This window comes from Arachis ipaensis, chromosome B10, assembly GCF_059453495.1.
Source record: "Arachis ipaensis isolate K30076 ecotype BB chromosome B10, ASM5945349v1, whole genome shotgun sequence".
In the NCBI taxonomy this organism is placed as follows: Eukaryota; Viridiplantae; Streptophyta; class Magnoliopsida; order Fabales; family Fabaceae; genus Arachis; species Arachis ipaensis.
The window spans coordinates 40,515,178-40,526,010 of NC_142435.1; the positions used below are offsets into that span (position 1 = coordinate 40,515,178).

The 10,833-nt window shown below is 40.0% G+C and overlaps 1 non-coding gene across 1 annotated transcript; it reads right to left on the reverse strand.

The window, feature by feature from the left end:
* Positions 1-575: 575 nt before the first annotated feature.
* On the reverse strand, positions 576-683 carry LOC148579793 (small nucleolar RNA R71). The gene has a single exon (XR_015894097.1). It is a non-coding gene; the product is annotated as a small nucleolar RNA R71 (small nucleolar RNA).
* Between the last annotated feature and the right edge of the window lie 10,150 nt (positions 684-10,833).

The window sequence follows — 10,833 nt, forward strand, 5'->3', positions numbered from 1 at the left end:
AAAGGATCCCTATTATTATTTTTCTATTCCCTCTTTTTCATATGAGCAGGAACAAGGACAAGAATATTCTTGTTGAAGCAGATCCAGAACCTGAAAGGACTCTGAAGAGGAAACTAAGAGAAGCTAAATTACAACAATCCAGCAAGCACCTTTCAGAAATTTTCGAACAAGAAGAGGAGATGGCAGCCGAAAATAATAATAATGCAAGGAGGATGCTTGGTGACTTTACTGCACCTAATTCCAATTTACATGGAAGAAACATCTCCATTCCTGCCATTGGAGCAAACAATTTTGAGCTTAAACCTCAGTTAGTTTCTCTGATGCAGCAGAACTGCAAGTTTCATGGACTTCCATCTGAAGATCCTTTTCAGTTCTTAACTGAATTCTTGCAGATATGTGATACTGTTAAGACTAATGGAGTAGATCCTGAAGTCTACAGGCTCATGCTTTTCCCTTTTTCTGTAAGAGACAGAGCTAGAGTATGGTTGGACTCTCAACCTAAGGATAGCCTGAACTCTTGGGATAAGCTGGTCAAGGCTTTCTTAGCCAAGTTCTTTCCTCCTGAAAAGCTAAGTAAGCTTAGAGTGGATGTTCAGACTTTCAGACAGAAAGAAGGTGAATCCCTCTATGAAGCTTGGGAGAGATACAAAGGATTGACCAAAAAGTGTCCTTCTGACATGCTTTCAGAATGGACCATCCTGGATATATTCTATGATGGTCTATCTGAATTGGCTAAAATGTCATTGGATACTTCTGCAGGTGGATCCATTCACCTAAAGAAAACGCCTGCAGAAGCTCAAGAACTCATTGATATGGTTGCTAATAACCAGTTCATGTACACTTTTGGGAGGAATCCTGTGAGTAATGGGACGCCTATGAAGAAGGGAGTTCTTGAAATTGATACTCTGAATGCCATATTGGCTCAGAATAAAATATTGACTCAGCAAGTCAATATGATTTCTCAGAGTCTGAATGGAATGCAAGCTGCATCCAACAGTACTCAAGAGGCATCTTCTGAAGAAGAAGCTTATGATCCTGAGAACCCTGCAATAGCAGAGGTAAATTACTTAGGTGAACCTTATGGAAACACCTATAATCCATCATGGAGAAATCATCCAAATTTCTCATGGAAGGATCAACAAAAGCCTCAACAAGGCTTTAATAATGGTGGAAGAAATAGGTTTAACAATAGTAAACCTTTTCCATCATCCACTCAGCAACAGACAGAGAATTCTGAGCAGAATCCATCTAGCTTAGCAAATTTAGTCTCTGATCTATCTAAGGCCACTGTGAGTTTCATGAATGAAACAAGATCTTCCATTAGAAATTTGGAGGCACAAGTGGGCTAGCTGAGTAAAAGGATCACTGAAATCCCTCCTAGTACTCTCCCAAGCAATACAGAAGAGAATCCAAAAGGAGAGTGCAAGGCCATTGAATTAATTACCATGGCTGAACCTGTAAGGGAGGGAGAGGACGTGAATCCCAAAGAGGAAGACCTCCTGGGACGTCCAGTGATCAATAAGGAGCTTTCCTCTGAGGAACCAAAGGAATCTGAGACTCATCTAGAGAACATAGAGATTCCATTGAACCTCCTTATGCCATTCATGAGCTCTGATGAGTATTCCTCTTCTGAAGAGAATGAGGATGTTACTGAAGAGCAAGCTGCCAAGTTTCTTGGTGCAATCATGAAGCTGAATGCCAAGTTATTTGGTATTGAGACTTGGGAAGATGAACCTCCCTTGTTCACCAATGAACTAAGTGATCTGGATCAACTGGCATTGCCTCAGAAGAAACAGGATCCTAGAAAGTTCGTAATACCTTGTACCATAGGCAACATGATCTTTGAAAAGGCTCTGTGTGACCTTGGTTCAGGGATAAACCTCATGCCCCTCTCTGTAATAGAGAGACTGAGAATCTATGGGGTACAAGCTGCTAAAATCTCATTAGAGATGGCAGACAATTCAAGAAAACAGGCTTATGGACAAGTAGAGGACGTGTTAGTAAAGGTTGAAGGCCTTTACATCCCTGCTGATTTCATAATCCTTGATACTGGGAAGGATGAGGATGAATCCATCATCCTTGGAAGACCTTTCCTAGCCACAGCAAGAGCTGTGATTGATGTTGACAGAGGTGAATTAGTCCTTCAATTGAATGAGGACTCCCTTGTGTTTACAACTCAAGGTTACCTTTCTGTAAACATGAAAAAGAGGCACAGTAAGCTTCTCTCAAAACAGAGTCAACCAGAGCCCCCACAGTCAAACTCTAAGTTTGGTGTTGGGAGGCCACAACCAAACTCTAAGTTTGGTGTTGGGGAGTCTCAATAATGCTTTGAACATCTGTGAGGCTCCATGAGAGCCCACTGTCAAGCTATTGACATTAAAGAAGCACTTGTTGGGAGGCAACCCAATTTTTATTTATCTAATTTTATTTTTCTTGTTCTTTCATGTTTTATTAGGTTCATGATCATGTGGAGTCACAAAATAAATATAAAAATTGAAAACGGAATCAAAAACAGCAGAAGAAAAATCACACCCTGGAGGAAGACCTTACTGGCGTTTAAACGCCAGTAAGAAGCATCTGGCTGGCATTCAACGCCAGAACAGAGCATGGTTCTGGCGCTGAACGCCCAAAATGGGAAGCATCTGGGCGTTTGAATGCCAGAATTGTACCCTGGAGAAGAGCTGGCGCTGAATGCCCAGAACAAGCATGGTTCTCGCGTTCAACGCCAGAAATGGGGAACAAATGGGCGTTCAATGCCCAGAACAAGCACCAATCTGGCGCTGAATGCCCAGAGTTGTGTGCAAGGGCATTTTGCATGCCTAATTTGGTGCAAGGTTGTAAATCCTTGAACACCTCAGGATCTGTGGACCCCAGAGGATCACCTCAGGATCTGTGGACCCCACAGGATCCCCACTACCTCCACTCACTTCTTCTCACCCCTCCTTCACACAATCCCATAAACACTCTTCCCCAAAACTCTTCACCAATCACCTCAATCCCTCTTCCCTATCACCACTTCACCACTCACATCCATCCACTCTTCCCCATAAATCTACCTCATAAACTCCACCTACCTTCAAAATTCAAAATCACTTTTCCACCCAAAACCCACCCTTATGGCCGAACCTTACCCCCCTCCCTTCCCTATATATAGCCCTCCATTCTTCCTCATTTTCACACAACACAACCCTCTCTTCTCTTCTTGGCCGAATACACCACTCCCTCTTCTCCTCCATATTTTCTTCTTCTTTTTCATCTATTCTTTCCTCTCTTGCTCGAGGACGAGCAAAATTCTAAGTTTGGTGTGGTAAAAGCATAAGCTTTTTGTTTTTCCATTACCATTGATGGCACCTAAGACCGGAGAATCCTCTAGAAAAGGGAAAGGGAAGACAAAAGCTTCCACCTCCGAGTCATGGGAGAAGGAAAGATTCATCTCCAAAGCCCATCAAGACCACTTCTATGATGTTGTGGTCAAGAAAAAGGTGATCCCTGAGGTCCCTTTCAAACTCAAGAGAAATGAGTATCCGGAGATTCGACATGAAATCCAAAGAAGAAGCTGGGAATTTCTAACAAAACCCATCCAACAAGTCGGCATCCTAATGGTTCAAGAGTTCTATGACAATGCATGGATCACTAGGAACCATGATCAAAGTAAGAACCCAAACCCAAAGAATTATATTACAATGGTTCGGGGGAAATACTTAGATTTTAGTCCGGAAAATGTGAGGTTGGCGTTTAACTTGCCTATGATGCAAGGAGATGCACGCCCCTACACTAGAAGGGTCAACTTTAATCAAAGGTTAGACTAAGTCCTCAGGGACATATGTGTGGAAAGAGCTCAATGGAAGATTGACTCCAAAGGCAAGCCAGTTCAATTAAGAAGACTGGACCTCAAGCCTGTGGCTAGAGGATGGTTGGAGTTCATCCAACGCTCCATCATCCCCATTAGCAACCGATCTGAAGTTACTGTGGATCGGGCCATCATGATTCATAGAATCATGATTAGAGAAGAAGTAAAAGTTCATGAAGTCATCTCCCTTGAACTCTACAAAATAGCCGAAAAGCCCTCTCCTGGGGTAAGGCTAGCTTTTCCTCATCTTATTTGCCATCTATGTTACTCAGCTGGAGCTTTCATAGAAGGAGACATTCCCATTGAGGAAGAGAAGCCCATCACTAAGAAAAGGATGGAGCAAGCAAGAGAGCCCATTCATGGATCTCAAGAGACGTATGAAGCTCTTCACCATGAGATCCCGGAGATGCCTCAAATGCATTTTCCTCCATAGAACTATTGGGAGCAAATCAACACCTCCCTAGGAGAATTAAGTTCCAACATGGGACAACTAAGGGTGGAACATCAAGAGCACTCCATCATCCTTCATGAAATAAGAGAAGATCAAAAAGCAATAAGGGAAGAGCAACAAAGACAAGGAAGAGACATAGAAGAGCTCAAGGACATCATTGGTTCCTCAAGAAGGAAACACCACCATCACTAAGGTGGACTCATTCCTTGTTCTTACATTCTCTGTTTTTCGTTCTCTCTATGTTAAGTGCTTATCTATGTTTGTGTCTTATTACATGATCATTAGTAGTTAGTAACTATGTCTTAAAGTTATGAATGTCCTATGAATCCATCACCTCTCTTAAATGAAAAATGTTTTAATTCAAAAGAACAAGAAGTACATGAGTTTCGAATTTATCCTTGAACTTAGTTTAATTATATTGATGTGGTGACAATACTTTTTGTTTTCTGAATGAATGCTTGAACAGTGCATATGTCTTTTGAAGTTGTTGTTTAAGAATGTTAAATATGTTGGCTCTTGAAAGAATGATGATAAGGAGACATGTTATTTGATAATCTGAAAAATCATAAAAGTGATTCTTGAAGCAAGAAAAAGCAGCAAAGAACAAAGCTTGCAGAAAAAAAAAAAAGAAAAAAAATATAGGCGAAAAAAAATAAATAAAAAGAAAAAGCAAGCAGAAAAAGCCAAAAGCTCTTAAAACCAAGAGGCAAGAGCAAAAAGCCAATAACCCTTAAAACCAAAAGGCAAGGGTAAATAAAAAGGATCCCAAGGCTTTGAGCATCAGTGGATAGGAGGGCCTAAAGGAATAAAATCCTGGCCTAAGCGGCTAAACCAAGCTATCCCTAACCATGTGCTTGTGGCGTGAAGGTGTCAAGTGAAAACTTGAGACTAAGCGGTTAAAGTCAAGGTCCAAAGCAAAAGAAGAGTGTGCTTAAGAACCCTGGACACCTCTAATTGGGGACTTTAGCAAAGCTGAGTCACAATCTGAAAAGGTTCACCCAATTATGTGTCTGTGGCATTTATGTATTCGGTGGTAATACTGGAAAACAAAGTGCTTAGGGCCACGGCCAAGACTCATAAAATAGCTGTGTTCAAGAATCATCATACTGAACTAGGAGAATCAATAACACTATCTGAACTCTGAGTTCCTATAGATGCCAATCATTCTGAACTTCAATGGATAAAGTGAGATGCCAAAACTATTCAAGAGGCAAAAAGCTACAAGTCCCGCTCATTTAATTGGAGCTATGTTTCATTGATAGTTTGAAATTTATAGTATATTCTCTTTTTTTTATCCTATTTGATTTTCAGTTGCTTGGGGACAAGCAACAATTTAAGTTTGGTGTTGTGATGAGCGGATAATTTATACGCTTTTTGGCACTATTTTTAGTATGTTTTTAGTAGAATCTGGTTACTTTTAGGGATGTTTTCATTAGTTTTTATGTTAAATTCACATTTCTGGACTTTACTATGAGTTTGTGTATTTTTCTGTGATTTCAGGTATTTTCTGGCTGAAATTGAGGGACTTGAGCAAAAATCAGATTCAGAGGTTGAAGAAGGACTGCTGATGCTGTTGGATTCTGACCTCCCTGCACTCAAAGTAGATTTTCTGGAGCTACAGAACTCAAAATGGTGCGCTTCCAATTCCGTTGGAAAGTAGACATCCAGGGCTTTCCAGAAATATATAATAGTCCATACTTTGGCTGAGTTTAGATGACGTAAAAGGGTGTTGAACGCCAATTCTACGCTGCTGTCTGGAGTTAAACGCTAGAAACACGTCACAAGCCAGAGTTGAACGCCAGAAATACGTTACAAACTGGCGTTCAACTCCAAGATTGACCTCTACACGTGTAACATTCAAGCTCAGCCCAAGCACACACCAAGTGGGCCCCAGAAGTGGATTTATGCATCAATTACTTACTTCTGTAAACCCTAGTAACTAGTTTAGTATAAATAAGACTTTTTACTATTGAATTTGACATCCTGGATTGTATTTTTGATCCTGTGATCACGTTTTGGGGGCTGGCCATTCGGCCATGCCTGGACCTTTCACTTACGTATTTTCATACGGTAGAGTTTCTGCACTCCATAGATTAAGGTGTGGAGCTCTGCTGTTCCTCAAAGATTAATGCAAAGTACTACTGTTTTTCTATTTAATTCAACTTATTCCGCTTCTAAGATATTCATTCGCACTTCAACCTGAATGTGATGAACGTGACAATCATCACCATTCCCTATGAACGCGTGCCTGACAACCACTTCCGTTTTACCTTAAGCAGGAAAGCAGAGGTTCAGAGGAACGAATGCATCTCCATACGTTTATCTGAAATTCTAACCAATGAATTACATAAGTATTTCTATCCGTATTTTCTATCTATTTATTATTTATGTTCGAAAACTCCATAACTATTTTATATCCGCCTGACTGAGATTTACAAGGTGACCATAGCTTGCTTCATACCAACAATCTCCGTGGGATCGACCCTTACTCACGTAAGGTTTATTACTTGGACGACCCAGTGCACTTGCTGGTTAGTTGTATCGAAGTTGTGAATGAAAACAATTTATTAAGACGTGCGTACAGAGTTTCTGGCGCCGTTGCCTGAGATCACAATTTCGTGCACCACCACGCGTCCGCGTGAACGACGCGTCCGCGTCGGTTCATCTAGGCGCCATTCGCGCGAACGCGTATCCCACGCGTCCGCGTCGCTTGCGCTGCACAACTTATCCAAATCTGCCAAAATATCTTATCTTTTTCTTCCCCAAATCCTAATTTTTCTTTTTCCCTTCTTCTTTCTTCCCCCCCCCCCTTTTTTCTTCCTTCTTCCTTCTTTCTCACTTTCTACTTTCTCTCTCTCACTACCATTGTCAAGTTTTTTTTTCTTCTTCCCTCCTTACTTTTCTATTCTTCTTCTTATTTTTATGTTTTCTTCTTCTTTTCTTTTTTCTTATTTTTACTTTCATTATCCATGTTTTCTTTTTCTTTCTTTTTCTTTTAATTGGTGTTGGAAATTTATTTGGGTCATTATTTCTAATGATTTACTTGTGGATTGTTAAGGAATTGTTTGACAATTATATATTAATTTTATAGGGTTGCTTGCATGTTCAATTTAATACTTTCAATAGCTTATTTACCATGCATGCTATGCGTTTGTGAAAACGCCCGTATGGCATTGTGCACTATTTTTAGATTTCTTTTAATCTACTACTCTAAATGCTTGCTTTTCACAAAATACTTTTTATATTTCATTAATTAAATATAATTGTTATTACAAAGAGATTGTTAGTTTGACAGACTTGGTAATCTAACTTGGACTTTGAATGCTTGATCTATGCTACTCATGCCTTTGCCGGCATGCTAATAAACTCCTTGCATTTAGCTGTCTTCATATGCACTTGCTATATTTTCATTGATGATTTTTCACATGTAGTCATGACCATGTGTTAACATCATTCGTTTTAATGTGCATTGATTACCACCTTTTCCGTTCTCTTCCTTGCTCTAACCCTTGAATTCTTAACATCCTTGTTCTTTCCCTTTCAAGATGGCCACCAAGAAAGGAAAAGAGAAAGCTACTCCCAAACCACCAGCAAGGAGAGGAACAAAAAGAGCATTAGTGGCAGAGCCCTCTTCACTGCAGTTAAGCCCTCAACAAAACGAATTAAGAGGATTATCAAGGTCGATGAAAAAGAGAAAGCCTTCCCAGCAAAGCACACTGCGCAATTTCCCAACCGCTACTGTGAGCAGATGTTCTCCATCCTGGCAGCAAGGAATTACAACAACGAATACCTGCTTATCCTCCCGACCCGTATTGCTGAATTTGTTGAGCTGCGAATCGAACACAGACACTGGGGATTCCTACAATGACAGCCACGACAGGTTAATCTCTCATGGGTAGTCGAGTTCTACTCTAATTTCCACTTGCCAACCCTGCAGTCTGTCTATATCCGTCAGAAGCAAATCCCTATTACAGAAGAGGCCATTCAACGAGCTTTGGATCTCCCCCTACTCTAGAAGGACTGGACGCATTCCAAGAGGCCGCACTCAAGCACCAGACGTATCAATTTGATTGGGATGCTGTTCTCAGAGTTATCGCACAACCTGGCAGCAGATGGATTTATGGATACCATCGTTCCCGACCTAAGGGAATATCGGCTTCCGCACTTACCTTGGAGGCTCGCGTATGGGCACAGATTACGTTCCACTACGTCTTTCCGAGCACTCATGAGTCCTCCTTCACTGCAGACATGGCCGTTCTACTATGGTGCATCCTCACAGACCAGCCGCTATACCTACCAAGACACATCCGGAATGCCATGGGTCACGTACAAATTGTGGGCAACCTACCTTTTTCCGCCTTGGTCTCAGATCTTGTCGCAGTAGCCGGAGTCTCCTACAGAGCTGGGGACACCAAAGCCATGCTTCCACGGGATGATCAGTACGTCCCTAACGGGAAATATCTCAGGCCACCAACAGCCACTACCAGCCAGTCCACAAAACAAGCTGCAGAAATTCCCCTTCCACACCACCAGCACCTTCAATAAGTCAGCTGCTCCATCAAATACTGGAGAGGTTGGACTGGCAAGAACAGAAAGTGAAGCTACGAGAGCGCCGCAACCAGCGCCGATTCAAATACCTCAAGGAGCTACTCACAGGCAACCACAGGCCTGACAAGGACCCAAACACCCCGAACTCCACTTCATTTACCAGCACAGGGAGCCATCACGATCCCGATTGTGGAGATACTGCTAGCAGCCCCCCTTTGTTCCTAACAGATGGCACCGAGGACGGTGCAAAGCCTTAAGTGTGGGGAGGTCGGTCAGTGCCTGACTTCCGGAGGTAATTTTTCTTCCTTAACACGAATAAAATAGTTAGTTTTTCAATTTTTTTTTTAGAATATGATAGATTGCATAGTAATAGGTTAACTGCATGCATGTTCTACTTGATTGAAAGGATAATAAGTCTCTCCTAAAACCTGAATCTTTCACTAATTTAAATCAAAACCCTTATGTTAAAATTATTTGAAGTTGTAATTGGAACATGGTTTTTGAGCTAAAGAACACACAACCTGTGAAACTTTGAGCCTAAATACATGGTTACATTATTTAACCATAACTATTTTATTTTTGTGTTTTTATTTCTCTATGATTGTAATTTGAATTTTTTTTATCCTATATGTCCATTATTTAGTGTATTTACGTGCTTGCATATGATTGAGGCCATTATTTATTTAGCTCACTTATCCCAAATTAGCCTACCCTTTTTAATCACCTTTGTTAGCCACTTTGAGCCGTTTTAATCCCATTTGTTCTACATTTTACCACATTACTAGCCTTAAGCAGAAAAAAAATTAAATATTCCTATTGAATCTTTGGTTAGCTTAAGATAGAAATTGTGTATTAATTGAGTTTGGGAAGATTGTGGGAACAAAGGTTAATAAAGGAATGTGTCATGATAAGATAAAGGGAATTTGGGTACCTACTCATGTGAAACTATAAAAGAAAATTGAAAATCTATGTGCATTGATAAGCTATGTTTATTTTTATGTTAAAAATTTTTTTATAATATTTTAGTAAATAAGGGGATAAAATTACCCCAATAATAAGTTAAAGTTCAACAATCAATGCACATGTGATAAAATCAAAATAAAGGTTGATGCATGAGTATGAAATGTGAAAGGAAAATTCTGGGTAGCTAGGTATAAAATTTAAAGTTATATAGAATATACATATATGATCAGGTGAAAGCTTGGGTTAATTAAAGATTCAATTTATAAGCTCACTTAGCCATATATACCCTTACCTTTACCTTAGCCCCATTACAACCTTGAAAAGACCTCATGATGTTTGCATTAGTACATTAAATGTTGTTGATTGGTTAGGTGAAGAACAAAAATTAGAAAGCATGATTAGAGAAGGATAGAGTGATTACCCTATACACTAGAGAGATTAGAGTGCACACACGCCATCAGTGAGGGTTCAATGCTCAACTCCATGTCCCCTGCTTTCACAAGCTGTCTTCTTACAAATTTACTCGCTTTTACTGTATGATTTAAACTAGTGGAATCTGATCTATGTTCTGTCTTAGAGAACTTATTTATTTTAATCAGATAGACAAAATCATATATTTGCATTCATGTATATAGGTTGCATTGCATTACATGAGTCTTACATACCCCTATTCATTCATTTTTACCTCCTTCAACTAAGCATGAGGACATGCTAATGTTTAAGTGTGGGGAGGTTGATAAATCATTATTTTATGATTTATATTGTGTTTAATTGAGTGGTTTTATCAAGTCTTTTACCCACTTATTCATATGATTTGCATGTATTCACAATTCCTTCCTAAAATTGTTCTATGATTGAAAACTTGCTTCCTAAAGATCTTTTAATTGAATATTTTTTTATTCTCCTTCATACCATTCGATGCCGTGATCTGTGTTAAGTGTTTCAGGCTTCATAGGGCAGGAATGGCTTAGAGAATGGAGAGAAAGCTTGCAAAGATGGAAGGAACACAAGAAATGAAGGA